The sequence below is a fragment of the Nicotiana tomentosiformis genome, chromosome 12 (assembly GCF_000390325.3).
Source record: "Nicotiana tomentosiformis chromosome 12, ASM39032v3, whole genome shotgun sequence".
Classification (NCBI taxonomy): Eukaryota; Viridiplantae; Streptophyta; class Magnoliopsida; order Solanales; family Solanaceae; genus Nicotiana; species Nicotiana tomentosiformis.
The window spans coordinates 134,996,035-135,015,406 of record NC_090823.1 but is presented as its reverse complement, the minus strand read 5'-3'; the positions used below and the strand labels follow the sequence as shown (position 1 = coordinate 135,015,406).

Here is a 19,372-nt window from a genome sequence, read left to right as displayed (position 1 = left end):
ATTCTAATAAGCTAGAAAGTGAAATTCTACTCTTAGTTATTCGAAAATCCCACTAATTAACAGAATCTTGTCTAACTCAAAAAAAATCAGAAATAAAAGGAAGCAAATATTTCTTGAAATTTAACCATCAGCTCCTTCGATCAGTATTTTCTTCATTTATAATTTTATAAGTATCAATTTTGCAACATGGTTGTTGGTGGTGCAATGGGAGACGCCGAGCAGGCTTTTCGTTTTCATCTTTATCTCATGTTTTTTTTATGTGTGTGGAAGAGTTTAAGTTGTACGCACGGATGGTGTAAGAAATACTTACACCATCTAGCTAGCCCGGTGTTGTCATTGCACCACTAATAGCCATGAGTTGCCTTTTTTATTTGATATTCAAGAGAAGCTATGCATCAAGATGAAGATCAGCATGTTATATAGGTAGTATTAGGGGTGTCAAACGGGCCGGTCGAGTCGGATATGAACGGGTCAAAAACGGGTAATTTAAAAAACGGATAAATTATCCGACCCGACGGATAAAAAACGTATTTGAGACGGATAAAAAAAGTGTTATCCGGCGGATAATATAAATATCCATATTATCCATGACTTCTTGAATATGATCACTTTTGGAAGAATTCCTAGTCTCCCAAACTTGAGTAACCCCCAATTTGAGGCTTTACAAATGTAAAAGTTAAACATATTAGTTATTCATTGGTTATCCATTTGGTTAACCATTTTCTAAATGGATAATATGGTTTTTATCCATATCCGACCCGTTTTTAAAAAGTTCATTATCCAACCCATTTTTTAATGGATAATATCGGTAAAAAACTATTTTTTTTAACCATTTTGCCACCGGTAGGTAGTATATATTTACTGTAAGTTTCTGTTTCCTTTTACAGACTCTTAAATTTCAAATAGAATTCAAGTAGTTGGAGAAAAAGTTTTAGAAGGGGACAAATTACAATTTTGAAGGTTTTATTTAATTCCCTAATACAATTGTACAAGGTAAAGTAAAAAAATTCAATATTCTGTGGGGTATGAGGGGGGAGGTTTCGGGCACCTTAAACTTTTTGGATCTCTACTGTATAAGGTTTTATAATCAATCTTTTCTTCAACATTTCTCAACTTGATATTCAGCAGGTATAACATCTTCTATCTTCTCTGGAAATTGAATACCTTAATAGCCAAAGCAAATATGAAGGCAAAAACAACAGCATATGCAACAGTCACAACTGCAACTACTCCAAGAAAATCATGCTTGAACCCGAAGTAACGTCTCAAGAATTGTTTCACTGTTACATCATCATTAATTTTGTTGTGGAGGTTGTTAGTACCAAAACTGAGTCGCAGGAAATAGTCGCAAATCTCTAAGGAACCAAATGAAAAGAATAGCTCCTGAACAAGAATTGCTGAAGAAAACTGAAGAGAAGATGAATAGAGAAGGATCGAGATGATATTATTTCCTTTAATTCCCAATGATACAAGATTCCCCTACTTTATACGCAGCAATTGAATGAAGTGAAATGCCCTAACTCTCCTAACTGAAAGTGTAACAGAAACTGGTACTCCCGTAGCCCTTAACCCCTTTTTAACTAATTACATTTCATAGTAAATGACAAATATGCCCTTGTACTAACAAACTAACTTCCTGACTCTATTAATTCTCTGAATTGGCATATAACAGAGGTCTCCAAATTGTGACACAACCAGACCGTAAAAGGTCCACGCAACAGGACAAGCACAATAGTACCATCTCCACCATATAAGCATACGCTGTTTTTTAATGAAAATGTGTCATTTTCGAGCTCTACATTGATTTAATTTTCAAGTAACAAAAATGGAAGTGTTTCAAGAACTTACAGGTCGCGGGATAATGAATCCTGAAAAAAGATTCCACAACGCAAAGAAGAAGCTAGCGCCAATTTGCGCAACATTTAGATTTGGGGTAACAGCAACGACCATCATACCATAAAAGGTGGAAGTACAAGAGAGTGAAATACATGATAAACAAGTACCAAAAGAACTTGGTTACTGTCCATTCAAATCCAATCATAGCATAGACAATGACGCCATAGAAAATAGCTTGCACAAAGACATACGGCATTTCAATGAAAACCTGCAAGATAGAAAAATATTATAAGTAATTTAGACTTGTTAAACCAGAAATTGGCTTATACGAAGTTAAATTCTCTCCTCACTTGTCCAAAGGTATAGGGGAAGGCAGAATACGTTCCAGAAGCTCTTTCTCTGTAAAATATTGTACGCTCAACGGCAACAACAGGCAGCACAGATGATTGATTTTGAAAGCCAAGGAAGAAAACAGCAGCATACATTGATCCCATAGTGTTAAACAGGTCTTGGTTGTTACCCCTGTAACAAAAAGATATAGGCTTTTAGCATTAAGAGCTAAAGGATTTTCCAGATGATATGAGTACTTGTTTTGTCTCATATGTTTGGACTTACACTTTACTACCAAGATCCCAGAACATTATCCCTATGGCCAAGGCGACGAAGACTGCAAAGAGAAATCTGACTGCAGTATAAGCAGGATTACGCCAGTATGACCAGTGTTGCTTCCAAAGGCAAGCCATACATTGGGTCCGAAATGGCTGTGAATATTGACTATCAAAATACATGTCTTTTGTACCAAGGTAAGGCACTCTCAGTTCACTTATCAATGCTTTTGTCCCCCCTATAAAGGTCTGATTTCTTGTATAAATCAGCAAAATCGACCCCCAACATCATTTCCTGAGCCAAGGTTGTGACTTCTAACATCCAAGTTGCTGGATTGTGACCATCTGGTATTTTACTTACCCCGGGCATTGACTGAATACAGGAAAAATTAGTTAGTATTTTATGGAAACAAGGAAAGATCCTTTTTACTTGGACAATTTACATCAAAATATTTGATCAAATGGCAAGAATGGTGACCTAAAGGACCAACATATATTTCTTGTCCTCCTCGTTTCATTAGAAATAGCTGCAAAGAGTGGTGCTTATATTAGTACGCAACGTCAAAAGAGAAAGAAAAAACACATTTATTAGCTTGATTAGGTTCAAAAAGGTATTAAATTCACCTCATCAAAGGCTTCAAAAATGTCAATACTAGGCTGATGGATGGTACAAACAACGGTTCTCCCTTTGTCAACAGTGTTCCTAACAGTTCTCATCACAATCGCAGCAGCCCTTGCATCTAGCCCTGAAGTTGGTTCATCCGTAAAAATGATAGAGGGGTTGGCTACTAATTCCACTGCAATGGTCAATCTTTTGTGTTGCTTAGTTGAGAGACTGTTGACTCCTGGCAAACCAACTAAGGCTGATCTTAATGGTGTAAGCTCCACAAGTTCCATAACTTCTTCAACAAACATTGTACAAGGATAATAGATAGGAAATGTAATATGATTTTGACCTTCTTTATTATGTTTAACCAACATTTGGGCGAGAGATTCATGTTATGGAAGAAAAACTTTTCAAATGGAGCCAACCTTTCTAGTCTTTTCATCAACATCATGAGGTAAACGGAGCCAAGCTGAGTATACTAATGACTCATAAACTGTAACATAAGGTGAATGGATATCATTCTGCTCACAGTATCCAAATATATCATACGAATGTTTCTTGCTTCTTAGGATAGCCAAAGATCTTGATACCACCCTCAATATATCCTCCTGTTTTTCTTCCAGCCAATACATCCATTAATGTTGTTTTTCCAGCCCCACTAACTCCCATCAAAGCTGTCAAAACACCGGGCCGGAAAGATCCACTTACACCCTTCAGAAGTACCAATCTATCTCCCATGGCGCCCTGATCTTTCATTTCCTGCAAGTATCATCGGAAAGTTCAATAATATATTGTTGAAATGCAGGATTAGCACCAGTAGTTACCTGAGGCATGTCAACAGAGTATATAACTATTGAGGTACCTGCAAGGTACCACAGGAGACTGCTTGTGTTTTGAAGGATCTGATCCAATCTTGAAGGGCTACACGGACGCTGATATGGCAGGTGATCTTGAAAATCATAAATCTACTACAGGATACCTGTTCACATTTTCAGGGGGAGCTATATCATGGCAGTCGAAGTTGCAGAAGTGTATCGCACTCTATACAACTGAAGCAGAGTATATTGCCGCTACTGAAGCTGGCAAGGAGATGGTTTGGCTGAAATGGTTCCTTCGAGAGCTTGGATTGCATCAAAACGGGTATGTCGTCTATTGTGACAGTCAAAGTGCATTAGACCTAAGCAAAAACACCATGTATCACGCAAGGACAAAGCATATCGACGTGAGATATCACTGGATTCGAGAAAGAATAGAGGATGGATCTATACATATCAAGAAGATCCATACAAGTGAGAATCCTTCGGATATGCTGACTAAGGTGGTACCAAGAGACAAGTTTGAGCTATGCAAAGAACTTGACGGCATGCACTCAAACTAGAAACTATGGTGTTACCTCCTTAAGGTGAATGGGACTGGAGGGGGGAATTGATGGGTCCATCCCATGAAATAAGGAAGAAGTTTTTCTTCCTTTGAAAAAGACTTTTAATATCAGTAGTCTTTCTTGAATTGGCAACCAACATTTTTTGAATTGTCCACATTGAAGAGTTTGAAGTTTCTTTCTTTATTTTGGTGTCACTGATGACATCTGGAGGAGTATTAAATCTCTATAAATAGAGAGCTCCTGAGCCATTTGTATTACACCAACAAAGAGAGAAAGCAAGAGTGAGGCATCACAGACAGGGTATAAGAAAATAGTCTGTGAGAAAAATAGAGATTGAGTGATATTATAGTGAGGTGGGAATATCAAAAGAGGGTTATTTCTTTTGAGTGTTGTAGTGGTCTTTGGAGTATTTTATTCGGACCTACAAAGTGTAAAATTCCTTGCTATAGTGATATCAGTTGCTCGTCTCGGGGCCGTGGTTTTTCCCCTTATTCAAAAGGGTTTTTCACGTAAAAATCTTGATGTCGTTGTCACTATTTTATTCTTGTTACTTACCATATCTCGGTGCTACGTTATTATTTCGCTTTTATTAACGTGAATATTATTTCTGTGGGGGGTTTATTCCCAACAACTGGTATCAGAGTACAGGTTATGTTCATTCACAAAAATACTATTCATTATCAGTAGTACTATATTCTGTGAAAAACAAAAATGTCTAGAGTAAAGTACGAGGTAGCAAAATTTAACGGAGATAGCGGTTTCTCAACATGTCAAAGAAGGATGAGAGATCTGCTCATCCAACAAGGATTACACAAGGTACTAGATGTTGATGCCAAAATGCCTGATACCATGAAAGCTGATGATTGGGCTGACTTGGATGAAAGGGCTGCTAGTGCAATCAGGCTGCACTTATGAGATGATGTGGTAAATAACATCATTGATGAAGACACCGCACGTGATATTTGGACAAGGTTGGAAAGCCTATACATGTCCAAAACGCTAACAAATAAATTGTACCTGAAGAAGCAGCTATACGCCCTACACATGGATGAAGGTACAAATTTTTTGTCACATTTAAATGTGTTTAACGGACTAATCACACAGCTCGCCAATCTCGGAGTAAAAATTGAGGAAGAAGATAAAACCATCTTGTTGTTGAACTAGTTGCCATCTTCGTACTATAATCTGGCAACAACCATCCTGCATGGTAAGACTACCATTGAGTTGAAAGATGTCACATCGGCTCTTCTACTCAATGAGAAGATGAGAAAGAAGCCTGAAAATCAAGGACATGCTCTCATCACAGAAGGTAGAGGAAGGAGTTATCAAAGGAGTTCGAGCAATTATGCTAGATCCGGAACTCGTGGGAAGTCTAAGAACCGATCCAAATCAAGATCTAGAAATTTCTATAATTATGATCAACCAGGTCACATCAAAAGAGATTGCCTAAGGAAGGGCAAAGGTGAAACTAGTGGCCAGAAGAATGACGACAACACAGCCGCCATGGCAAAACAATGATAATGTTGTCCTCTGTATAAACGAGGAAGAGGAATACATACACTTATCAGGTCTTGATTCGGAATGGATGGTTGATACAGCAGCATCTTACCATGCCACATTGGTAAGAGATTTTTTTTGTAGATATGTAGCAGGTGATTTCGGCCTTGTGAGAATGGGTAACACAAGTTACTCAAAGATTGCGGGGATTGGTGACATTTGTATCAAGACAAATATCGGATGCACATTGGTTCTGAAGGGCGTACGACATGTACTTGATTTGCGGATGAACTTGATCTCGGAAATTGCTTTAGACCAAGATGGATACAAGAACTATTTTGCAAATCAAAAGTGAAGACTCACCAAGGGATCATTGGTAAAGGAGTTGCTCATGGCACGTTGTACAGGACAAATGCAGAAATATGACAAGGTGAATTGAACGCGGCACAAGATGAGATTTCTGCATATTTGTGGCACAAACGAATGGGTCATATGAGCGAGAAGGGATTGCAGATTCTTGCCAAGAAATCACTCAATTCTTATGCCAAAGGTGCAATGGTAAAACCCTGTGACTACTGTTTATTTGGTAAGCAACATAGAGTCTCATTTCTGACATCGTCTAAAAGAAAATTGAATATACTTGATTTGGTATATGAATGTTTGTGGTGCAATAAAAATTAAATCGATGGGTGGTAACAATTATTTTGTTACTTTTATTGATGATGCTTCACGAAAATTATGGGTTTATATTTTGAAAACCAAAGATCAGGTGTTTCAAGTTTTTCAGAAGTTTTATGCTATGGTGGAAAGGGAGACAGGCCAAAAGCTATAGCGTCTCCGAAGTGACAATGGAGGTGAGTACACTTCAAGGAAATTTGAATAGTACTGTTTGAGCCATAGGATCAGACATGAAAAGACAGTTTCTGGAACCCCACAACACAATGGCGTAGCCGAAAGAATGAACCGTACTATTGTGGAGAAGGTGAGAAGCATGCTCAGAATGGCTAAACTGCCTAAGTCATTCTGGGGTGAAGCAGTTCAGACAGCATGTTACCTGATCAATAGGAGTCCATCAGTTCCGTTGGCGTTTGACATCCCAGAGAGAGTTTGGACTAACAAAGAAGTGTCCTACTCGTATCTGAAGGTGTTCGGTTGCAGAGCTTTTGCACATGTACCAAAGGAGCAGAGAACAAAGCTGGATGATAAATTTGTTCCTTGCATATTCATCGGATATGGAGATGAAGAGTTCGGATACAAATTGTAGGATCCTGTAAAGAAGGTCATCAGAAGCAGAGATGTAGTCTTCCGAGAAAGTGAAGTTGGAACTGCTGACAATTTGCAAGAGAAAGCCAAGAATAGTATAATTCCTAACCTTGTTACTATTCCTTCTACTTCTAACAATCCCACAAATGCAGAAAGTAGGACCGACGAGGTTGCCGAGCAGGGTGAGCAACCTGGTGAGGTTATTGAGGAGGGGGAGCAACTTGATGATGATGTCGAGCAAGTGGATCACCCCACTCGGGGAGAAGAACAACCTCAACCTCTGAGGAGATCAGAAAGGCCAAGGGTAGAGTCATGCAGGTACCCTGCCACGGAGTATGTCCTCATCAGTGATGAGGGGGAGCCAGAAAGTCTTAAGGAGGTGTTGTCCCATCCAGAAAAGCACCAGTGGATGAAAGCCATGCAAGAAGAGATGGAATCTCTACAAAACAATGGCACTTACAAGCTGGTTGAACTTCCAAAGGGTAAAAGACCACTCAAATGTAAGTGGGTCTTTAAAATCAAGAAAGATGAAAATGGAAAGCTGATCATATACAAAGCTCGATTGGTGGTTAAAGGCTTCGAACAGAAAAAAGGTATTGATTTTGACGAAATTTTCTTACCTGTTGTCAAAATGACTTCTATTCAAACAATCTTGAGCTTAGCAGCTAGCCTAGATCTTGAAGTGCAGCAGTTGGACGTGAAAACTGCATTTCTTCACGGAGATTTGGAAGAGGAGATCTATATAGAGCAGCCAGAAGGATTGAAGTAGCTGAAAGGAAACACATGGTGTGCAAACTGAATAAGAGTCTTTATGGGTTGAAGCAGGAACCAAGGCAGTGGTACAAGAAGTTTGACTCATTCATGAAAAGTCAAACATACACAAAGACATATTATGATCCATGTGTATACTTCAAAAGATTTTCTAAAAATAACTTTATTATATTGTTGTTGTATGTGGATGACATGTTAATTGTAGGAAAAGACAAGGGGTTGATCGCAAAGTTGAAGGGAGATTTGTCCAAGTCATTTGATATGAAGGATTTGGGCCTAGCACAACAAATTCTGGGTATGAAGATAGTTCAAGAGCGAACAAGTAGAAAGTTGTGGTTGTCTCAGGAAAAGTACATTGAACGTGTACTGGAACGCTTCAACATGAAAAATGCTAAGCCATTCAACACACCTCTTACTGGTCATCTAAAATTGAGCAAGAAGATGTGTCCTACAACAGTGGAGGAAAAAGGGTATGCACCAGACCAGATATTGCTCATGCAGTTGGTGTTGTTAGCAGGTTCCATGAAAAACCAGAAAAAGAACATTGGGAAGCAGTCAAGTGGATATTGAGGTACCTGCGAGGTACCACAGGAGACTGCTTGTGTTTTTGAGGATCTGATCCAATCTTGAAGGGCTACACGGACGCTGATATGGCAGGTGATCTTGATAATCCTAAATCTACTACAAGATACCTGTTCACATTTTCAGGGGGAGCTATATCATGGCAGTTGAAGTTGCAGAAGTGTGTCGCACTCTATACAACTGAAGCAGAGTATATTGCCGCTACTGAAGCTGGCAAGGAGATGGTTTGACTGAAACGGTTCCTTCGAGAGCTTGGATTGCATCAAAACGGGTATGTCGTCTATTGTGACAGTCAAAGTGCAATAGACCTAAGCAAAAAAATCATGTATCACGCAAGGACGAAGCATATCGATGTGAGATATCACTGGATTCGAGAAAAAATAGAGGATAGATCTATACATGTCAAGAAGATCCATACAAGTGAGAATCCTTCGGATATGCTAACTAAGGTGGTACCAAGAGACAAGTTCGAGCTATGCAATGAACTTGTCGGCATGCACTCAAACTAGAAACTATGGTGTTACCTCATTCAGGTGAATGGGACTGAAGGGGAAGATTTGATGGGTCCATCCCATGAAATAAGGAAGATGTTTTTCTTCCTTTGTAAAAGACTTCTAATGTCACTAGTCTTTCTTGAATTGGCAACCAACGTTTTTTGAATTGTCCACATTGAAGAGTTTGAAGTTTCTTTCTTTTGATGTCACTGATGACATCTGGAGGAGTATTAAATCTTTATAAATAGAGAGCTCCTGAGCCATTTGTATTACACCAACAAAGAGAGAGAGAAAAAGTGAGGCATCACAGACAGGGTATAAGAAAATAGTTTGTGAGAAAAAATAGAGAGTGAGCGATATTGTAGTGAGGTGGGAATATCAAAAGAGAGTTATTTCTTTTGAGTGTTGTAGTGGTCTTTGGAGTATTTTACTCGGACCTACAAAGTGTAAAATTCTTTGCTATAGTGATATCAGTTGCTCGTCTCGGGCCCGTATTTTTTTCTCTTATTCAAAAGGGTTTTCCACGTAAAAATCTTGGTGTCGTTGTCACTATTTTATTCTTATTACTTACCATATTTCGGTGCTACGTTATTATTCCGCTTTTATTACCGTAAATATTATTTTTGTGGGAGGTTTATTCCAACAATAACTTCACCAAAGGTGATGGAATGCGGTTCAAATGGAAGAATCATTCCCTTTTTACCCTTACTATTGGACTCTTCTTTGTCATTGTAAGTTATTTTGGCATCTTCACCGTCTTCCGATGTCATACCTTGCGGCTTACCAAATGCCGTAGATATTCAAACAAAAAGTTCAATCTTTTCTCCTATGTGGAAATATAAATGGAAAAACTCGAGAGATATTCACGGTTGAGATAAGCAAGTGCAACACTGTAGCAGATGTTAAAGACAATTGTAAATCCGATAAGTGCACCAATACCTATTCAGTACTAGTATGCATATGGGAAGAACCCTCGAGATCTTAAAACTGCAACTCCAAGTGGCTCAGTTCCATTTGGTGCATTATGTTTTCACTTTTTAAATTCATTCACAAGAATTGAGTTCATAGAATACATCAACGGTGAAGACCTGTAACCCCATATCCACCATTTCTTCACATCATCTACAACATTAGCTAGTAAGTTTAACCAAGACAAGAGCTTCTACAAACGTATGAATCACCAAATATACCTCGTGATAGAACGAATCCACCCAATGCAAATTGTAAAAGAAGAGCAAATGTTCCAAATGTATTAGCTACTCCCATGGTCCGTCCAACTGCCCCAATGAAGCGGAACAATCCTGATGCCATCTGGTGTACTAATATGAGTAGCAAGAAATGTTTGAACAATCTGCAAAAATATACTCTTGTTTAGTAATCACGAGAAAAAGGAACATGATCTTTATCCTGCATCATCTTTTTCTTCCCTTACCTTACGGTAGTGGTGGCAAAATGGTTAAAATAAAACTGTTAACCACTCATATTATCCACTAAAAAATGGGTTGGATAATGAACTTTTTAAAAACGGGTCAAATATGGATAAGAACCATATTATCTTTTTAGAATACGGATAACCAATGAGTAATCAATGGATAACCAATGGGTTTAACTTTTACATTTGCAAAGCCTCAAATTGGGGGTTCCTCAAGTTTGAGAGACAAAGAATTCTCCCAAAAGTGATCATATTCAAGAACTCTTGGATATTATGGTTACCCATATTATCCGTCAATTAACCCATTTTTTATCCGTATTAAATATGGTTCGGGCCGGATAATTTATTCGTTTTTTCATTACACATTTTCGACCCGAACCATATCTGACCCGACCCGCCCGTTTGACACTACTACCTTACAGGATTCGGATCAAATCCAATGACATATTAAGTGAGGAACACCCATAGACCAACTTCAACAAATGTTATAGGGATTTTGAGCATCCGTGAGGGAATTGCATAAGCCCATGAAGGGAAAAAGAGAAGGTCCCTTTGCTTGTAGAAGACAGGAAGTTTATAAATTGTCATGGCGATCTCAGACATTCCATTAAACATAATCATAACAACAGCAAAAAAAGAGGGCACCAGCATATATTCCTCCATCATCCATACTATCACGAGACATCTCAGTTCGGAAAAAGAGGGTCATTGTCACGAGCGCCATAATTGAAAGCTGAAAACATATCAAAACAAAGAGGCATTAGCACTTGCAAGAAAATATGATGAGATAGAGACCGGAAAACACAAATTTATAAGACAAAATTGCCACCTGAGTGAACTTGAAGATGTAAACAAATGAGTTCCTCTTCATTAGCAAGAATTCTCTTTCAGTGCAGATCCTTAAGAGTTCTTTCTTCCCTATACCATACTTTTGAGTTGTCAAAGCAGCAGGATGGCTTTTGCTCTTGTCATATGAAGCTGCAAGCTCATTCGCAAGTTTCCTCCCAACATGGAATGATTGATATGTCTCAGCAAATTCTTTTGATGTGATATACCTGTAAGTCTCATCCCTCCTCACCCAATATTGTTGCTGATCCATCTTTGATGTCACCTGCAAAGAGTTCAAATTTGCACCATCTTTGATGTCATCTTTGATATCTTACTTCTATTGATGGCAAATCTATCCCAACTCTGTAAAAAGAAAAAAAAAAGAAGCAAAGTCAAACCACTTAAATTAAGGGGGAAAAGAACAACTAAAAGCGCAGCCCGGTGCACTAAGCTCCCGCTATGCGCGGGGTCCGGGGAAGGGCCGGACCACACGGGTCTATTGTACGCCGTCTCTATTCTAAGCAAGGGGAAAAGAACAGCTACTCATAGATAAACCACACTATAACAACTATTGCGTCTCTATTCTAAGCAAGTCGGACCCCGACTATGTGAATCATCATTGTCCATGGCGCTCCATTTAAGCACGCCTCAGTTAAAAATTATAAAAACTAGTTTTTTTCAAGTTGAAGAGAGCCTTGGCGCAACGGTAATATATGCGCTGTGTGACCAGGAGGTCACGGGTTCAAGCCGTGAAAACAACCTCTTGGAGAAATGCAAGGTAAGAATGCATAAATAAGGCTCAATGTGGTCCGACCATTCCCTAGATACTGCGCATAGCGGAAGTTAGTGCATTGAACTACCTTTTTCCTCTAACACTACAAGATCTCTAGACTCGCTAATAACATATAAATCTCTAACATGGCTCGAAGACTCCTAACAAACGTTGAACCTAAAGTAAATATACTAATATTACTGAAATTTAATCTCGATTACTTGGTATCATCTATATAGATCTTTTTTGTCCAACAATATAATATAGCCCAAAGAAGGAAAAACCACACATACAGAGAGGACAAAAAGATGCATTCACTTACCTGTCAATTCTTTGCCTGAGTTTCAACAAGAATTTCTCATTATCCTCATTGGCGATTTTCACAAGCCTTTCAAGCAAGTTCTTTCTTTCTTGAAAACCAAGATCATGTATATCAACTTCAGCAGCAGCACCTTGAGATCCAAACAAGAGACCTTTTCTTAAACGATTAAATGTTGGAAGTTTTTCAAGAGCTGCCCATTTAAGAGCCTCTTCATCATCTTCATCTCTCGACGAACGACTAAAAATCTCCACACCATTGTTCCTCCATATAGAGTTAGTACTATTCACACTTAACTTTAAGCTCCCTCTCAAACTACTCCCTCTCAAATCACTTATATTTGCTGGCTCCATTTTGAACCAATAACCACTTAATCAAAATGCAAGAAATTCTAGCTCTTTTTCTTCTTATATACTGATGCTTAATTGAATTTCTTAGGAAAACTTCTTGAGTTTCTTCTTGTGTCCACTGCCTAAGCCTAAGTTAGAGTGTTATTAAAGTTTGAAGCTAAAGGAGTTATTATATAGCAGCAAAAGAAGCTAAATTAAGAAGCCGGGCTATTTAATAGTAGTTATTTTGGTTTTAGGAAAATTTCATTTTGCAAAAATGCTTTCTCTAATTAGGTATTGTTGAATAGATACATTAAAAAGTACTGCATTAAAATCATCAGCCACTAGTTATAAAAATGTTAAGAACGTCATACATGGTCAGATATGGACCAGTAATCAGTATTATTGGTCATTCTGGTTATATTGTAGTCTATCAACAATAGAAAACTGTCAAATTTCTCTTTTAGAGTTCATATGCTTAAGATTTGACATTTGGAACTAAATGAATTGGGTTACTCCTATATATTTATCTTGGAGACAAAATTTTCATTAGGGATAAGAAAAAGTAAATTTGTGAAGAAGTCAAAGGAATTCAACATATACATACATATATATATATATATATATATATATATCCGATTTTTTTAACCTTGTATACACAATGTAAATTTCTAAATCCCTAGCTCTACCCCTGATTCAGTCTAAAAGTTTTTTTTAGTCTACACTCCATCTTTTAAAGATATACCTAGTCTCTAAATAGTGGGTTTACTTCTTGTTTGCATAGCATTATATCCCTAGTCTTTTCTCCTATCCAGTTATAGACCCTCATAGATGGGGGAGTTCATTGAATCTAAAAGTATAAGCTACACAAGCAAAGAAGAATATCAGCGTGCCTTTATCATATTGTTGGAATAGTATTTGCTTCTAAGGTTAAAATTGTCACTTAATTTATATGGGTAAATTAGTAATTTAACTTTTTACTTAAAAGTGTTCCCACTTTTAGTATATAAATAATATATATATATATGATAAATAATTTTTTTAATCTTGTATATACAATATTTTTTTCTAAACCCCTAGCTCTACCCTGATTCAATCTATAAAAGTTTTTTTTAGTCTACACTACATCTTTTAATGATATGCAACAGTCCAAACAGACTATAAATTAAAGAGTCTATAATTAGTGGGTTCACCTCTTGTTGACATAGCATATCTCCCTGGTCTTTTCTCCTATCCACTTGTAAACCCTCATAGATAGGGGAGTTCATTCAATCTAAAAGTAGAAACTACACAAGCAATTAAAGAAGAATATCAGCGTGCCTTTATCATATGTAAAACATGCATTTTTACATTGACGACCGGGGCAGCGGCGGAACCAAAATTTATTCGTATCAAAAAACTTATTCGTCTTCTTCACATAACCTTCACCATTGTTGCTTGTCATGATTAAAAATAGGTATAGGTTGAAAATTTTTGGCATTGGTTAATAGAAGCCCAAGAATGGGTTAAAAGGAGCCCACGCATTAAGATTAAATATGGGTTAAATAAGAGCTCGGGTGTTAAAAAAAACATGAGTTAAAACTAGCATTGGAGCTAATGTGATGTGTTACAAGTTTGCATGACTTAAAACTGACATTAATTAAAAGTGGCCCAAACATAAGTTAAAAAAAGAGTTTTTATTTCAATAAAGATACAGCAACAAGAGTTTTTAACAAACGCTTAAATTTGGCCTCAACGGTCACTTAACAGTTCAACTTACCAAATGATCATTCCCGACACTAACCTCCTCCTTCTAGTTTCCCTTTCTCCGTTCCTTCCCCCGGGACGGCCAGGCCAACAACTTGTGACTGATTCGTCTACTTCCCCTTCTATTCTCTTTTATTCTTATTCCTGATCATATTACCACTCTCTTCCCACACTTTGCCATGTCAGTGTCGGATGTCCAAGAGTGTCTAGATGATCATTTGATAAGTTGAAGTATTTAAGTAACAACAGAGACCAATTTTAAGTGTTTGTTTATGTATTTTGTAAAAAAATATACTAAATTAATCATAATAGTTTAATATGGTTTGATTAATCGATCTAATTTTATAGAAGTACAAAACTTCTCCTTCAAAAAAAGGACAAAAGTCATGAAAGAGATTTATTCCTTTTAGGAGTCTTTTTCCTTCCTTCAAGAAATAGGGTCCTAATATATTAAATATTCAGGGCAAAATCCTAACAGATATATATATTTACTTTATTTTTTAACTGCTAAGCTTAAATTATTTAATTTGACGTAAACATCGAAATGCTAGTCCAAATGGTAACATGTATACAGTAGTTTTATAGTCAATCTCTTCCTCGGTTTTCTTCATATAGATCTTTAGCAGGTATAACATCTTCTATTTTCTTTGGAAATTGAATACTTTAATAGCCCAAGCAAATATGAAGGCAAAAAGTACAGGATATGCAACAATCACAACTCCAACTACTCCAAGAAAATCATGCTTGAACCCGAAGTAACGTCTCAAGAATTGTTCCACTGTTTCATCATCAGTTATTTTGTTTTGGAGGTCTCCAAATTGTGATGCAACCAAACCATACAAAGTCCAGGCAACAGGACAAGCCCAATAGTACCATCTCCACCATATGGGCATACGCTGTTTTTCAACGAAGAAAACATGTCATTTTCAAGCTCTAAATTGATGTTCATGTAATAAAAATGAAAGTGTTTTAAGAACTTACAGGTCGTTTCACATGGCAATGAAGAAGACAATGACAATTTGCGCAATATTTTGATTTGGGGTAACAGCAACGCTCATCATACCATAAAAGGTGAAGTACAAGAAAGTGAAATACGTGATGAACAAATACCAAAAGAACTTGGTTACTGTCCATTCAAATCCAATCATAGCATAGACAATGGCGCCATAGACAACAGCTTGCACAAAGACATACGGCATTTCAATGAAAACCTGCAAGATAATTAAATAAAATTATGTGTAATTTAGACTATTTTACTAGAAATTGGCTTATAAGAAGTTAAATTCTCTACTCACTTGTCCAAAGGCATAGGGGAAGGCAGAATACATTCCAGCAGCTCTTTCTCTATAAAATACTGTACGCTCAACGGCTACAACGGGCAGCACTGATGCTGTATTTTGAAAACCAAGAAAGAGAACAACAGCATACATTGATCCCATAGCGTTAAATAGATCTTGGTTGCTACCCCTGTAACAAAAAAAAAGAAGCTTTTAGCATTAAGAATTTAGTAATTTCCAGATTATATGAGTACTTGTTTCGTCTCATAGGTTTTGACTTACACTTTAGTACCAAGATCCCAGAACATTGTCCCTATGGCCAAGGCCACGAAGATTGTAAAGAGAAATCTGATTGCAGTATAAGCAGGATTACGCCAGTATGACCAGTGTTGCTTCGAAAGGCAAGCCATACATTGGGTCCAAAATGGCTGTGCGTATTGGCTGTCAAAATGCAGGTCTTTCGTACCTGGACGAGGAGCGTTGAGTTCACTAATCAACACTTTATTCCTCCTGTAAAGATCTGATCTCTTGTACAAATCAGCAAAATCCACTCCCAACATCATTTCCTGAGCCGAGGTTGTGACTTCTAACATCCAAGTGGCTGGATTGTAACCATCTTGTATTTTACTTACCCCAGACATTAACTGAATGTAAGAAATATTAGTTTAGTATTTAATCGAAAAAGGGAAAGCTCTTGATCACATAGACAATTTACCTCAAAGTATTTGATCAAATGGCAAGAACGGTGACCCAATGGACCAACATATATCTCTTGTCCTCCTCGTTTCATTAGAAATAGCTGCAAAGAGTGGTGTTTATATTAGTATGCAATGTCAAACGAGAAAGAAGAACACATTATTAGATTGATAGAGTTCAAAAAGGTATTAAATTCACCTCATCAAATGATTCAAAAATGTCAATACTAGGTTGATGGATGGTACAAACAACGGTTCGTCCTGTGTCAACAGTGTTCCTAACAGTTCTCATCACAATCGCAGCAGCCCTTGCATCCAGACCTGAAGTTGGTTCATCCATGAAAATGATAGAGGGGTTCGCCACTAGTTCCACTGCAATGGTCAACCTTTTGCGTTGCTCAGTTGAGAGACCGTTAACTCCTGGCAAACCAACTAATGCTGATCTTAATACTGTAAGCTCCACAAGTTCCATAACTTCCTCGACAAACATCTGCACAAGGATAATAAATAGGAAATGTGATATGATTTCTACCTTCTTTGTTGTGTTTAACGGATTTTTGGGCGAGAGATTCATGTTATGGAAGGAATTTTTCAAAAGTTGCAAACCTTTCTAGTCTTTTCATCAACATCATGAGGTAAACGCAGCCAAGCTGAGAATACTAATGACTCATGAACTGTAACATAAGGTGAATGGATATCATTCTGCTCACAGTATCCAGATATACGTGCGAATGTTTCGTGCTTCTTAGGATAGCCAGAGATCTTAATACCACCCTCAATATATCCTCCTGTTTTTCTTCCAGCCAATACATCCATTAATGTTGTTTTTCCAGCCCCACTAACTCCCATCAAAGCTGTCAAAACACCGGGCCGGAAAGCTCCATTGACACCCTTCAGAAGTACCAATCTATCTTCAGTGGCGCCCTGATCTCTCATTTCCTGCAAGTATCATTGGAAAGTTCAGTAATATATTGTTGAAATGCAGAATTAGCATCAGTAGTTACTGATCAATAAAAATTCCTGGCTAGTTACCTGAGGCATGTCAACAGAGTATATAACTTCATCAAAGGTGATGGAATGCGGTTCAAATGGAAGAACCATTCCCTTTTTCTTACTCTTGACTCTCACTATTGTACTGTTCTTTCTCATTGCTAGTTGTTTTGGCATCTTCACTGTCTTTTGGTATCATAGCTTGCAGCTTGCCAATTGCTGTAGAAAATCATACTAAAAATTCATTCTTTGCGCCTTAGGGAAAATTAAATGTAGAAACTCGAGAGATACTCACGGTTGAGATAAGCAAGTGCAAGACTGTAGGAGATGTTAAAGAGGATTGCGAATCCAATAAGTGCACCAATACCTATCCAGTACCAGTATGCATATGGAAAGAACCCTCGAGATCTTACAACTGCAACTCCAAGTGGCTCAATTCCGTTTGGTGCAATTTGTTTCCACTCTTTCCCATCAAATTCATTCACAAAAATTGAATTCGTAGAATACATCAATGGCGAAGACCAGTAACCCCATATCCACCATTTTTTAACATTATCTACAACATTAGCCATAGACTATTAACACTAGTTGGTTTAGGCAAGTCAAAAGCTTCTACAGACATAAAAATCACCAAATATACCTTGCGAAAGAACGAATCCACCCAATGCAAATTGTAAAAGGAGAGCAAATGTTCCAAATGTATTAGCTATTCCCGGTCCGTCCAACTGCCCCAATGAAGCGGAACAATCCTGATGCCATCTGGTTTCCTAATATGAGTAGCAAGAAATGTTTGAACAATCTACAAAAATATACTATTGTCTAGTAATCACGAGAAAAAGGAACCTGATCTTTATCCTACATCATCTTTTTCTTCCCTTACCTTACAGGATTCGGATCAAATCCAATGACATAGTAAGTGAGGAACACCCATAGACCAACTTCAACAAATGTTATAGGGATTTTGAGTATCCATGAGGGAATTGCATAAGCCCATGAAGGGAAAAAGAGAAGGTCCCTTTGCTTGTAGAAGACAGGAAGTTTATAAATTGTCATGGCGATCTCAGACATTCCATTAAACAAGATCCCTTTGCTTGTAGAAGACAGGAAGTTTCTTTCACAAGCCTTTCAAGCAAGTTCTTTCTTTCTTGAAAACCAAGATCATGTATATCAACTTCAGCAGCAGCACCTTGAGATCCAAATAAGAGACCTTTTCTTAAACGATCAAATGTTGGAAGTTTTTCAAGAGCTGCCCATTTAAGAGCCTCTTCATCATCTTCATCTCTCGACGAATGACTAAAAATCTCCACACCATTGTTCCTCCATATAGAGTTAGTACTATTCACACTTAACTTTAAGCTCCCTCTTATATCACTTTGAATTGAATTTTTTATGAAAAGTACTTGAGTTTTCTTCTTGTATCAACTGCCTTTTTCTTTCCAACTTTGAATATTTAGAAAGAGAAAAATGATGAAAGCCTAAGTTAGAGTGTTACTACAGTTTAAAAACTAAGGGGCTATTATATAGCAGCAAGCATAGAAGAAGACGGCTATGAACTAGCATGGTTTTAAAAAGGTAAAGTCAGAAATTTCATTAAGGGAGTTCAAACTTTAAAGAAATAACAATAAAAAAAAAATCGATAAACATATACCAATTACAATAACAATAACATGCTCAGTGTGATCTCAGGTGGGGTGTATGCACACCTTATCGGCTTATCCCTACCTTGTGTAAGGTATACCCTCGGCTCAAAAAAAGCATTTTCAAATAGGGTTTGAAAAATATAGAGTAAAAAAACCATGATGAAAATACTATTAAAAAAATGTAATGGCATCAAAAATAGTAACGATAACAAAATAAGAAAATAACAATAGTGATAAAATTGAAGAATAAGATAATAATAGAATAATAATGCCGATACTAATAAGGAGAAGAGGGAGAGGTGCTCTAA

General features: G+C 37.4%; 2 pseudogenes; both read right to left on the bottom strand.

Moving 5' to 3' along the window:
* Nucleotides 1–917: 917 nt before the first annotated feature.
* LOC117275996 (pleiotropic drug resistance protein 1-like) lies at nt 918–12,740 on the bottom strand (annotated as a pseudogene).
* A 2,479-nt stretch (nt 12,741–15,219) lies between these two features.
* On the bottom strand, nt 15,220–18,444 carry LOC104103438 (pleiotropic drug resistance protein 1-like; annotated as a pseudogene).
* Between the last annotated feature and the right edge of the window lie 928 nt (nt 18,445–19,372).